The 14,074-nt window shown below is 44.7% G+C and overlaps 1 protein-coding gene across 3 annotated transcripts in view; it reads right to left on the bottom strand.

Moving 5' to 3' along the window:
• FAM135B (family with sequence similarity 135 member B) overlaps window positions 1–14,074 on the bottom strand; it is a 282,778-nt gene that overhangs the window by 267,906 nt on the left and 798 nt on the right. The window lies entirely within an intron of this gene.

The following is a 14,074-nucleotide window of genomic DNA, read 5'->3' as shown; positions in this document are numbered from 1 at the left end:
CGTTGAATAACATGGCCTCAGAGAATAGCTTTGGAATCAAATGGCCCTGGGTTGACAGGAAACAGCAGATGTGGGCAAGGATGTGGAGAAACGGGAACCCTCTTGCACTGCTGGTGGGAATGCAAACTGGTGCAGCCACTCTGGAAAACAGTATGGAGGTTCCTCAAAAAGTTAAAAATAGAACTACCCTATGACCCAGCAATTGCACTACTAGGAATTTATCCAGAGGATACAGGAGTGCTGATCCAAAGGAGCACATGCACCCCAGTGTTTATAGCAGCGCTATCAATAATAGCCAAATTAGGGAAAGAGCCTAAATGTCCATCCACTGACAAATGGATAAAGAAGATGTGATATATGGGGCGCCTGGGTGGCTCAGCTGGTTAAGCACCTGACTTCAGCTCAGGTCATGATCTCACAGTTCGAGGGCTCGAGCCCCACGTCAGGCTCTGTGCTGACAGCTCAGAGCCTGGAGCCTGCTTCGGATTCCGTGTCTCCCTCTCTCTCTGTTCCTCCCCTCCTCATTCTCTGTCTCCCTCTGTCTCTCAAAAATAAATAAACGTTAAACAAAATTTTTTTTTAATTTTTTTTTTCAACGTTTATTTATTTTGGGGACAGAGAGAGACAGAGCATGAACGGGGGAGGGGCAGAGAGAGAGGGAGACACAGAATCGGAAACAGGCTCCAGGCTCTGAGCCATCAGCCCAGAGCCCGACGCGGGGCTCGAACTCACGGACCGCGAGATCGTGACCTGGCTGAAGTCGGACACTTAACCGACTGCACCACCCAGGCGCCCCTAAAAAAATTTTTTAAAGAAGACGTGAGATATATATATATATATATATATATATATATATATATATATACACACACACACACACACACACACACACACACACATATACATATACACACAATGGAATATTACTCAGTGATCAAAAAAGAATGAAATCTTGCCATTTGCAACAACGTGGTTGGAACTAGAGGGTATTATGCTAAGCAAAATAAGTCAGAGAAAGACAAATATTCTATGATTTCATTCATAAGTGGAATTTAAGAAACAAAACAGAAGAACATAGGGGAAGAGAAGGAAAAATAAGATAAAAACAGGGAGGGAGACAAACCGTAAGAGACTCTTAAATACAGAGAACAAACCGAGGGCTGCTGGAAGGAGCCCTGCTGGAAGGAGGTAGGGGGGCAGGAATGGGCTGAATGGGTGATGGGTATTAAGGAGGAAACTTGTTGGGATGAGCACTAGGTGTTATATGTAAATGATGAACCACTAAATTCTATTCTTGAAATGATTATTACATATATGTTAACTTGTATTTAAATGAAAAATAAAAATTAAAATAAACCTTTAAAACATGGCTCTGATTTGGAGTTTGGGCTCTGAGATTGATCTTCTATGAAATTTCTGGCAAGCCACCCAATCTCCCCAAGCTTCAGCGTCTTCATTTCTGAAAAGGGACAGGTAAGGATGTTTTTTGTCTCATAAATCTGCTATGAAGATTACATGAGAAAATCCATGTTAAGTGTCTGAACCAGGGAAAGTGTTCACATATTTGTTGAATGAATGCATGCATGCACGAATGAATGAATGTTTAAGAGCACTGTCTGGCAGAGAAAGAAAAAAGAAATGACTGAGTGTTATTTCTGGCTTCTCCCAACTCAACCCACTAGAAAAACACAAGTTCCAGGAGAGAGGGACCAAGTCTGTCCTGTTCTCAACAGCAACCCCAGCCTGCAGCATGATGTGTGGCATATAATATGTACTTTATCAAACTTCCTTTACTAACAGATTAGCCATTCTTTCTCTAGTCTTTTGCCACGTATCAGGCATTTTGCTAAATATTTTGCATACATACAGTAGACATATCATTTCATCGTCCAGGCCACCTAGGAGAAAAGTGGCCTTATTATCCTTGTCTTACAGATGAAGAAACAGATTCAGAGAAGTTCAATAATTTTCCAAGTCGGAGCTAGTGGCAAAGTTGGAACACGGCCAGGACTTTGTGAACCCAAATGCTCTCCTTGTAACCTTCAGATAAATGTGTTTGCACATCGCTGCTGGGTGCATCAGGGCCGGGAGTGGGGCTGAGCGAATAGGAACAGAGACAGGCTGGGAACAGAACATGACCATCACACCCAACAGCCTCTCACAGGATGATGCTGTGGTCAAGCTAAGCCCAGCTGCTGTGGGAGGCCAGAAGGAACGGATGGAAACAACCATCAGAGCAACAGGGAAAGGCTTTTCCAAAGAGATGACAATCGAGTTGAATCTGAATCAGTAAAGAGGTTGCCCAGATGAAGGTGTGGGGGTGTGCATGTGTGTGTGTGTGAGGGGCAAAAACACATTGTGCTGAAATTGTAAACAGATCAACCAGCCCCCTGTTCGAGGACCCCTCACTCTCCGTTTCCCTGGCAGCCGTAACCAGGACCCCATGTTTACATGCAAAGGAAGCTTCTGGCCCAGTGCACACCGCCTTCCTGTGTGATGGAAGGCGATGGCCATGATCTCGCGGTTTGTGAGTTCCAGCTCTGTGTCGGCTCTGTGCTGACAGCTCGGAGCCTGGAGCCTGCTTTGGATTCTGTGTCTCCCTCTCTCTCTGCCGCTCCCCTGCTCACGCTCTGTCTCTCTCTGTCTCAAAAATAAATAAAACATTTAAAAAATTTTTTTAAATAAAAGTAATATATTGATTTTAAGCTTAATGTATATAATCTATTACATCAACAGACCAAGAGTTTTGACACATACATTAATCACTGACTTCTGAATGAAAATATCCAGGAGACACTCAGTTAAACCACACAAAGGAGAAATGACAGATCTGTAATCCCAATAAATGTTTTTTTTTCTCTTTTTGGTCTGACATAGTCAATAAAGTATAAATGCAAAAAGGTAAACACCTAGAATTTTGAGCATTTACCTGAACAACTAGGGAGAACACAGATTGCCCTGAATTACTTCTTGTTTTTTGTTTTTTTTAACCTAAGCAGACTCCTAATTCTCTAAAGAGTCCTTCGAAATAAACATGCTTGTGGTTTTCATGCACAGTCCAGCATCAAACGACGTTGGAAACAGACCTGATATTAGGGATCGTCAAGCAAATCTCCTCCTCACCCTCTTCACATTCCAAGTCAAACAGAAGCTTCCCCGCTTCCCCAAATTCACACACAGCTGAGTGCTTAAAAGCCAAATACTTTGAACAGTTCTTGAGTTTTGTTCTGTGTTTTTTGCTTTGTTTTGCTTTTTATGATCTAGAGCTGACTTTTAAATGCCCTTCACAAGGGACACCTGCAGGGTGGCTGAAAAGGGACACGCCTTGGGGTCAGATGGACTTGAGAGAACCTCTCCAGGCTTTGTCTCCTGCTAGCTGTGGGTCTGTGAGCAAGTTACTGCCCCTCTCTGTGCCGGAGCCTCCTCAGCCCTAAAGAGGGCTGGTACTAGCTGCTGTATGGGGATCAAATACAAGAGGGAAAGTACTTAACGACAGTCACCAGCATGTTGTAGGTCCTTAGAATGAGCTTCCTTTCCCTCCCATCTGCACCACCACGTAATCTGATTCTGACCTGTCACTTAAAGATGATTTATGATCATTTTTGTCTCCGTCATCTCCATGCTCTTGGGAAGAAGGGGAAAGAAAGAAAACCAAGGAAATCTATTCTATTATTCAGAAGCAATTAAATTAATATTCATTTTATTCTCCCAAAAGGCCAACACAAGTCAGCATGTTAAAATACCGAGCTTGATGAATTCTACCTTGGGCACAAGATGCCAAGGATAATCTTATCTTTAAACACTTCCTTTAAACAAACTAAAAAAAAAAAAAAAAAGCCAATTTATTCTTCAGCATATTTTATGTTCTGATTTAAGATCAACAAGTTTTCCCAAAAACCACCAGTTTGGTTCTCTGCTCCTTTCCTACAGTAACATCTCAGCTATGATGATATGTGCCCAGGAATTAAACTTCCAGAAAACTGATACCAACTCCTTTAACACTAAATACTTTGCTATTTAATTTTAGCAATTTCTGATGCAACTCATTTTAGAAAGTAGACTCCCCTGCCTTATTTCAACAGAGTTTACAGACTGTGATTTAGTTTTTCCTTGATGACTCATTGTCACACTTCTGAAAACATAAGTGATGGCTTATCACTTAGCATCTGATGCCCTCGAAGACCCCTACAGCATGAACATCTCTGAAGTTACAGCATGGATACCCCATGGTTAACCCCACAGAGCCATGGACATGTTCCACTCACGAAGAGTCTCATCCAGCCTCCTCACTTTCCATAGCAGAAGGTCAATCTCACCACCATTTAGTTGACATTGCAGTAGACACATTAGCCTTTAATCAGAATACTGATTAATCACCTACTGGGTGCCAAGTACTATAAGAGATTTGATTTAGCTTAGTTTATTTATTTTTATTTTTTTCACTTAATTTTCATTAAAAATTCCTTATGGTGGCGCCTGGGTGGCTCAGTCAGTGAGCATCCAACTCCTGATTTCATCTCAGGTCCTGATCTCAGAGTTGTGGAATCGAGCTCCACGTGGGGCTCTGGGCTGACAGTGCAGAGCCTGCTTGGGATTCTCTCTCTCTCTCTCTCTCTCTCTCTCTCTCTCTCTCTCTCTGTGCCCCTCCCCCGCTTGTGCAATTGTGCTCGCTCACTCTCTCTCTCCCAAAAATAAATACATAAACATTTAAAAAATCCTTATAGGCTGCCTATTATCATTGTTTTAAAGAAACTAAGGTCACTGCAGATAAAGTAGCACACAATATCCCAGAGAAAAGCTGGAATTATTAGCGGGTTATTGGAAAGAGTATTGTGGAAGCTGCACACCAAAGAACCCCCCAAGTGGAGTAAGGAGGGGTTATAGAAAAAGAGGGTTAATGAATTAAAAGAGGAGAGATCACTGGCCAGAGATTTCTATGAAATAAAAAATGGCATTAGTGGAAGAATTCAGCAAGTGAAGCTAAGAGAGAAGGCGATGTTCAACAAATGATTTGGTATATATAACAAGTGTGATGTATGAATGAAGGTATGGCTGAGTGGAGGGCAGAAAAAGCTATCTAAGCTGAGAAGGTGAAGGCCAAGGTGCTACAAGAGTCATTGAGCTGGACTTGGAAGGCATTCAAGATAACAGCAGGACTCAGGGTGGTGAGGAAAACCATGGTCCCAGTACCAGAATGTTCAGTGACTGGAGAGCAGGGTGTGAGCAAAAGGCCAGTGCATGACTGGTTGGGCTGGTAGGTACCTGTGTAGCTGGGACCCTACAGTAATTTGCCCTGACCAATGATGCTTTTAAGAGATGAGCAGCAGGGGCACCTGGGTGGCTCAGTCGGTTAAGCGTCTGACTTCGGCTCAGGTCATGATCTCATGGTCTGTGAGTTCGAGCCCCACATCGGGCTCTGTGCTGACGGCTCAGAGCCTGGAGCCTGCTTTGGATTCTATGTCTCCCTTTCTCTGCCCCTTCCCCACGCATGCTCTGTCTCTCAAAGATGAAAAAATGTTTAAAAAAAAAAAAAAGAGAGAGAGATGAGCAGGAGAAGGTACCGCTAAATCAGGAAGGGAATCCACAGCAGGGTTCTTTGGGTTCCCAGCGATACAAAGTTCAGGGAGATTTTTTTTTATAGTATGTTTTCGTGACTTCCTTAGGGCACAGACATCCTATGAGGATCACAGGGTGTTATGACTGAATGTCATAAGTCCCAAAGCAGCATCTTTGTCTTAAAGACTCGGGGTGGAGGGCTGTAGTGGAAATATCAATTAGAATGTAGCGGACGTAACCAGTGCCCCACCTTGACGCCTTCTATCAGGCTGGGACACCCATCCCCCAGCTGCTGTGTTAGCTGTTAACAACCCACCGTTGCTCTGTTCTCCAAAGAATTTTCCTCGGCTGATCCAGGCTGCTTTGCCCAGGAATACCTTGGTGGATATGTTTCCCGGAATCGGATCCATGGAAATGACCTTGCCTCAAGGTGGAAAATGCTGTAGGACCACGTGTGCCCCAGAGCTCCCTGTGTGAGCCGGGAGAGCCGATAGGACTGCATGGACGTCTCTGCCCGTCTTCTTCCCTATCCAGCTCTCCTTTCATCCGAGAGCACCCTTCAATCAAGCACCTGTCCAGGAGCCACTTCAGGCTCTATATTAAGGATGTAGGCAGTAGGTCTACATCTCAGGATCTAAGCTAGGACTATCCCTTGAGGCTGAGTACCCGTCCAGGGTCAGGTGGCTAACACATGTCAGAACCAGGGAAACCAACCGGGCTGGTTTGTCCAGGACTGGGGGTGGGCATTCCCAGCAGGCAAAATGTGCAGTTTTCAAACCAGAACAGTCAGTCCCAGGAAAAAGGAGACTAGATGGGTCAGGGTAACCCTGAACTGGAAGGCCACCATCAGACCAGGAGTTCTAAATGCGACTTGCACAAGGCTATGGTTATTTGTTTTTAAACGGAAAAGGCGTCATTCCATTATCGAAGATTCCTGGTATTTTTTTTTCTTCTATATGTGCTTTGAGAAATATTGGCCGCAGGCTCACTGAGTGCCAGGAAATGTTCTAAGTGTTTGGTGCAGCTGTAAACAGGGCGAAGTCCCCGCAACCGCGGAGCTCACCATCTTACAGAGGAGAGAGTCAATAAGAAAGGCAAACAAATACAACTGTAATAATAACACCAACGCTTATGCAGGGATGAATGCTATGGAGAAAAACACAGCAAGTTCCATGGCTGGAGACTAGAGGCAGCTGTTTGGCCGCGGTGGTCCAGGAAGACCCCTAAAAGGAAAGTCTTAGACGAGGGTTTGAAGGAGCCATAGAAATGTCAGATGGAGATCTGTCCTAGCCAGCAATGTGGGAACACGGTTGAGAAGCCCTGAAGGCACAAGGAAGCTATCGAGTGTGCATTTGTGTTTTGTGTTTTATTTTTGCAAGGGCAGTGGGACACAGAGCTGGTGATAAAAGGACGTCTTCATCTCCTCATTCTATACACCTCCCTTGGGTGATCACTTCAACTCCCATGCTCTCAATTAGCGTCCATGTGCTGATGATTCCCCAAGTCTATATTCAGCCAAGAACTCTATTCTGAGTTTCCCTGATATCTCTAATTGCCGAAAATGTACATAGATGTCCTCAGAGACCTAAAAGTCTATTAATTCAAAACAGAACTCATCATTTCCCCCTCAAGATCTGTTATTTCGCCTGCGTCCCCAGGCCAGCGGACAGCAACAAGGCCATTCCATCAGACCAGGTCAGAAGACTGAGTGTCATCCCTGATGCCTCTCCACTGTTAGACACCGTATCCCGGGTGGTCCCATACTTCCTAACATTCTACTGCCTTAATATCTCTCCAGTTTGTTCTCTCTTCCTCCTATTACCTTAACGTTGGCTGCAGCCATCATTGCCTCCATACACCCTGGATTTCCTGCCATCACTTCCCACCAAGTTTCTATGCTTCCCATCTTATGCCCTTCCAATGCACTCTCTATACTGTAGCCTGAATCCAAAATGCCCATGGGTACCTGTCTTCCCAGGATAAATGCTTTCACTGCTGAACAAAGCTGGAGGCATCACGCTTCCTGATTTCAAATTATATGACGAAGCTGTTGTAATCAAAACAATATGGTACTGACATAAAAACAGACACACGTGCCCATGGAACAGAGTAGAGAGCCCAGAAATAAACCCACACATATATGTTTAACTTATCTTTCACAAGGGTGTCAAGAAGGCACAGTGAGGAAAGAATAGTCTCTTCAATCAATAGTGTTCATGAAACTTGATATTCGCGTGAAAAGAGTAAAACTGAACCTTCATCTTACACTATGCACAAAAAGCAAAATGGATTGGACTTACACATACACCCGGAACCGAAAAACTCCTAAAATAATAAATAGGGAAAAAGCTCTGGACACCGGTCTTGGCAATGAGTTTTTTGGATATGATACTAAAAGTGCAGGCAACCAAAGCAAAAATAAACAAGTGGGATTACATCAAATTAACAGTCATCTGCATCACAAAGGAAACAGTCCACAGAATGGAAAGGCAACCTACAGAAAGGGAGGGTATAGATATGATAGATGGCTAATATCCAAAATATATATGGGACTCATACAACTCAATAGCAAAAAATACCCAAATAACCCAATCATGGGGCACTGGCTGGCTCAGTCAGTTAAGCATCTGGCTCTTGATTTTAGCTCAGGTCATGATCTCATGGTTCATGAGTTCTGGCCCCACATCAGGCTCTGGGCTGTCAGTTGAGGATTCTCTCTTTCTCCCTCTCTCTCTGTCCTTCTCTCTCTTTCTCTATCTCAAAATAAATAAAAATAAACTTAAAAAAACAAAGAACCCAATAAAAAAAATAGGCAGGGGCACCTGGGTGGCTCAGTCAGTTAAGCATCCGACTTTGGCTCAGGTCATGATCTCACAGTTCGTGGGTTCGAGTCCCGCGTTGGGCTCTGTGCTGACAGCTCAGAACCTGGAGCCTGTTTCAGATTCTGTGTCTCCCTCTCTCTCTGACCCTCCCCTGTTCACACTCTGTCTCTGTCTCAAGAATAAATAAACATAAAAAAAAATAGGCAAAGGACTTGAATCAATGTATTTTCAAAGAAGGTCCATTTGTATGTCTTCTCGACTGTCTTCAGGGGATACATGAAAAAGTGTCCAACATCACTCATCATCAGGGAAATGCAAGTCAAAACTATAATGAGATATCACTTCACACCTGTTAAAATGACTATTATTTAAAAAAAATTAAGGTAAGAGTTTGATGAAGAGGTAAAGAAACAGGAACTTTGGAGCACTGTTGGTGGGAAAGTAAATTGGTATAGTCATTATGGAAAACAGCATGAAGGCTTCTCAAAAGATTAAAAATGGAATCACCCTCAGCAATCTCACTTCTCACTATATGCCCAAAGGAATTTAAATCAGGATCTCTAAGATATACCTACACTCACCATAGCATTATTCAGAGTAGCCAAGATACGGAAACAAACTAAATGTCCATCGGTGTCTACATAAGTAAAGGATAAATGGTCTATACATAAAATGGTCTATTACTCAGTCTTAAAAAAAAAAAAATAAGGAAGTCCTGCTATTTGTGACAATATGAATAGACCTGACATCATGCCATGTGAAATAAACCAGGCACAGAAAGACAAATACTATCTGATCTCACTTAAGTGTAGAATCTAAAACAGTCAAACTCACAGAAGCAGAGGGTAGAACGGTGGTTATCAGAGGCTGGGGCTGGTCGAGGCGTACAAAGTGTCAGTTATGCAAGATAAACAAGATTTGGAGATCCAATGCACAGCATGGTGACGACAGCTAACCGTACTGTACTGTATACTTGAAATTTGCTAAGTGGTCTCATCACGTCTGATTTTAATTTTACAAAGAGCCTTCTAGTTGCCACGTACAGAGTAGACGGGTGGGGGGGTCAGTTCAGAGCCTGGTGTATTAGTCCAGGTGAGAGAGAAAGGGCTGGAACCAGAGTGGTTGCTGTGGGGATAGAAAGAAAGCCCTTAGCGTCACCATGAGCCCTCCCTCCCCTTGACCTGCACCAATGGTCGAAAGTGGTCCACTGATATCTCTTTGACAAATGATACGTATGTTCATTTATCTGATGCTTCTCCCTCTTTCCCTCCTCAGCGTTCCTTCTTTCACTACTTTCTGTCCATCATGCAGACAGGAAGAGTCATCCCAACTCTCACTGCCTGAATTCAGTCATGTTTTATCTGCCAAGTGTCCTAAGACGCCACCATATTTCTCAGCTGACCCATCTTCTAGAATCCAACCTCTACTCTGCAGCTAGAGGGAGAGCGTTCTGCCCAACTCCAAACCTTTCCATGGCTCTGCTGACCTTAAGTTTAGAGCACAAGCTCCTTAATGCGGCTCCTAAAACTCTCAGAGATGTAACCCCTCACTACCTCCCCAGCCTCAAGGGACACCATTCCATTCCTTATGTTCCAGTCCTGCGCATCTGTTTCATTTCTTTGTTACCTCTTACTTCCAGGGATTTCCACGTCACTTCCTCCTTCTGATGGCCCTTCCCTCCAGTCTCCCCCGGGCTACATGGGGCACATCCCTGGCTCGTTCGCAGTTGGCCCTCAGGGCCTGGCATGCCGAGTGGGACGCAGCATTCTACTGATTCAGATCTCCTGTACTGGGCACCCCACAGCGCCTGTCCATCCACACCAGAGGTGGAAAGCCACAGGAAAGGGTGGTGGCCCATGGCATCAGTTTCCTTTGTGGTGCTAGAATCTCCCTCAGGAATCACTCCTGAGGTGGGTGCAACTACCTAGAAGTGATTCATGTCTGAGCACAAACATTTCATGCTGCTGAGTACCCAGAGCCTGGGAAGCTCAGCAAATATTAGAGATGTCTACAAATCTCCTCCATCTCGCCCAGTAAGATCGGGCTTTATCCATACAGTTTCTTGTATTTTGAATGAAGGTGATCTTTCAGCGTGGACTGAGAAGCAGAGCATCTTGCCTGGGGCTGGATAAGAACTGGGCTGGGACAAAGATGGGTGGCATGCACGTCCTAAGTCCCAGGGTCCTCTTGAGGGACACTGGCCTTCTAGACTGGGGAGAATTCTAAAAGAAGGGAAATATGGTGGTTATGGTGAATTAAAATGTAGAGTCTGGACAAGTGATGATTCTTGACCAAAAGGACAGCCAAGAGCCACAGATGTGGCTTTGGTGAAGAGAAACGTAGACTAGGATATGGAAACACTGAAAAAGCAGAGCCAGATGGAGCCATGGAAATCATCCAGTCCATTTACAGATGAAGAAACTGAGGCCCAGAACCTGAGGTGAGGCACAGAGCGACGGTCCATATGCCGTTAGTATCAGAGCTAGAACGAGGGCTCAGTCTGCAAATCTAAATCTTTAGCTTATTCTATTCCCCCATGGTATCTTGCATGAAAAACACAGCTCTGGGTATATTAGTATTCTCTCTCTCTCTCTCCCTCTCTCCCTCCCTCTCTCCTTCCCTTTCTCTCTCTGTAAGAAAGGTAGGCAAAATACAAGGAGGAAATGCATCAGGGGCATTTCAAAAAATTCTGAAACCTTCTATTATTGGCAATTATATCTATCATTTGAAAATTACAGATATCATGGCACTTCCCTTACTGTACATCTTCCCGATCCATCTTGAAAGGTAGCCGTTATTATAATGCTATGCAGATATGGCAAAGAGCTGATGGGGACAAAACGACTTACTGAAGGTCACACAGAGCTCACAAGTGGAAGAGACAGAATTTCCAGCCGACATAGAGATTTTGCTCATTTCCCAGAACAACAACAACAACAAAATTTAAGGAAGATAAATAATGTATTGAGTATAGTATTTTATAGTTTATGAACTGCTTTTACCGCACACCTATCCATTCACTCCAAACTCTCAGCATCCCTGTTAGATGGGTAATATCATCCTCATTTTATAAGTGAGGAAACTGAGGCATGAGGAGATCAAGTGTCCTATGTCTGGGTCCCTTACAACCGGATTCAAATCTAGCCTTTCTTGATCCAGTCTATGTCCTTTTCCATAATACTAGAAATCAAGGAAAGAAATTGAAAGGAGACAAATACATTTTGAGTTTAAAATATTCCATCAGATGTTTTCAGCAAATGTTATATGAAGGCCATTCAACACTAGATTACAGTTATTCTAAAGTACCCACTTGAAAAAAAAAATGAGCATTTTAAGGCAAAATATGTGTTTCTGTTCTCCTTCACTGTGCTTCAGTGGGCTGACCCTAATAATGCACAACAACCCAGCAAGCATCCTTCAGGCTTGCTGCACATACTGGGACGGGGAGAATGTGGCCGGGGCAGCCTTGGTGCAAGCCTCTTCCTGGGCATGTGGTCATGTTGAAGGTAAGGCTCCTTCACTTACTCAACTGCTCACCGGGGCAGTTGTATGCCAGATGCTGGGGCCCCAACCATGCTGGAATAAGGCAAGGTTCCCACCCTCAGGAAGCATGAACTCTAGAGACGGCAGACATACGGTCAAGCAATGACCATGTGACACAGCACAGGCTGACAGAGAGCAGGCCCAAAGTGCCGGGGGGGCGAAGAAGAGAGCAGGAAGGCTTCCCATCAGGAGGGGCATTGGAATTGGGTCGCAGAGGGAAGACGAAGTGGGAAATGGTCATTCCAGGCAGAGAGGCCAGCATGACCAAAAGTAGGGTTTTCTTTTTTTTAATTTTTTTTTCAATGTTTATTTATTTTTGGGACAGAGAGAGACAGAGCATGAACGGGGGAGGGGCAGAGAGAGGGAGACACAGAATCGGAAACAGGCTCCAGGCTCTGAGCCATCAGCCCAGAGCCTGACGCGGGGCTCGAACTCACGGACCGCGAGATCGTGACCTGGCTGAAGTCGGACGCTTAACCAACTGCGCCACCCAGGCGCCCCCAAAAGTAGGGGTTTAAAAGAGCAGAGAATGGTAGAAGGCAGTCCTGGCTCCTTCCAGAAAATTATGGTTCCCTCACCAATGACGTCAAGCAGAAAGCGTTCAGTCAAATTGGACAAACATTCGGTAAATATGTGCCATTATGGAGCAGAGTTGTGTGAAGGTTAAATCTTGCCCACGAGGAGCTCTGCCCAATGTATCCATCCAACCGGCGTTTAAATTAGTCCCTATTATGTGCAAATCCCTGTTTACACTGTGGGAACGCTTGGTCCAACTCTGAGGTGAGCAGACCTCGATGTTCCCAAACGAGCGTACTGCACTGGATGGCAAAGCTCTTGACTTTCAACATTTGTAAACAGGGATCACATGCTGTGCTGACCCTGATAAGACTCTCTTTGTATCTCCCTGAGTGTATCCTGGACCACACTACAGCATTTCAACTGTGAGTCACTGACCAATATTTCTACCTCCATTTCACGTTTAATGATTTGCTGATCTGAACAAGGGAGTTTCTTCAGAAGATGATGACGATCCTTTTTATTTGCATGGCATGTTAGGTTTCGAAAAGCCTTTCTCCACCCATCCCTTCCATCACCCCACTCAATGGTCACAAGAGCCTGGCAAGGTGCAAGAATTTAGTATCCCCATTCTACAGATGAGAGAGAGGAGCATCTCAAGGTCACACAGCGAGTGTATGGTGGAATGAGAGCTCAAAACCATGTCTTCTGACTCCAGATCTTGTCCTCTTTTCTCTACACCTTACCATCTGCCTGGAATACAATAATCCCATCCTCATTACGACATGAATCCCAGCTGAAATGCTGGTCAAATCACATCCCCTCAGGCAACATAACTACAGCATAAATTAAAAGCCCAATTAAAGAACATGGCCTTTTAACTGGGACTTACCACTGTCCCCTGAGGCTAGGATAAAAAGAGAAAGCCCTACAAAAGTCAGTGGCTGTCCATCCTGGAAATTACCCAGAGACCCACTTACCCATATGCAAGAGCCTGTAGATCCAAATTATTCACCTAACTTTATCTCCCTTCTCTATGTTCTTCTGGGGTCCTGGCCCCCACGGAACTGGGTCTGGAATCTTTGCCCAAACCTCTGCCCCTCTCTCTAGCCCGCACATGTGGTTAACAGTCCATCCCTCCATGTGGACAGGTGCTTCTCAGCTCTGGCACATCTCTTAATAGCAGGAGCATCAGAACCTCAAGAAAAAAACCAATGCTTCCCTAGTTCAAATAGAGAACTGAAGCGAAATTCTCTGTCTCCAAGTGGGATAGTCTGCCAATGGCTAGAGCCCTGGGTGGCCAAGGGGACAAAGAGTGTTATTATCCTCGATGTCAGCTTTGTTTTGCTGACAATAGTGGGGTGGGTGGAGGTGGGGGATAGAAATGAGGTGAGGAGGCAGGGAGGGGGCATTTTGATTGCTCACTTATAATTTTCTATCTAGTCCCCCCCCCCCACCCCCAACAGTCAAAGGCAATAACATGATGAACTCCAGGGACACCCCTGGGTCCCGAAACAACAATAGTTACTACTTCCCTTGTCCAAATGTCCCCTCCGGTTGCTGGGCTTGAAGGCGACTTTACAGATCAGGAGCTGGTGTGCGCTCTGGTCCCTTTCCATGTCATAGCCGAGCTGCAG

The sequence above is a fragment of the Puma concolor genome, chromosome F2, assembly GCF_028749965.1.
Source record: "Puma concolor isolate L17-30 chromosome F2, mPumCon1.1.hap2, whole genome shotgun sequence".
Taxonomy (NCBI): domain Eukaryota; kingdom Metazoa; phylum Chordata; class Mammalia; order Carnivora; family Felidae; genus Puma; species Puma concolor.
This window is presented reverse-complemented; position numbering and strand designations above follow the sequence as displayed.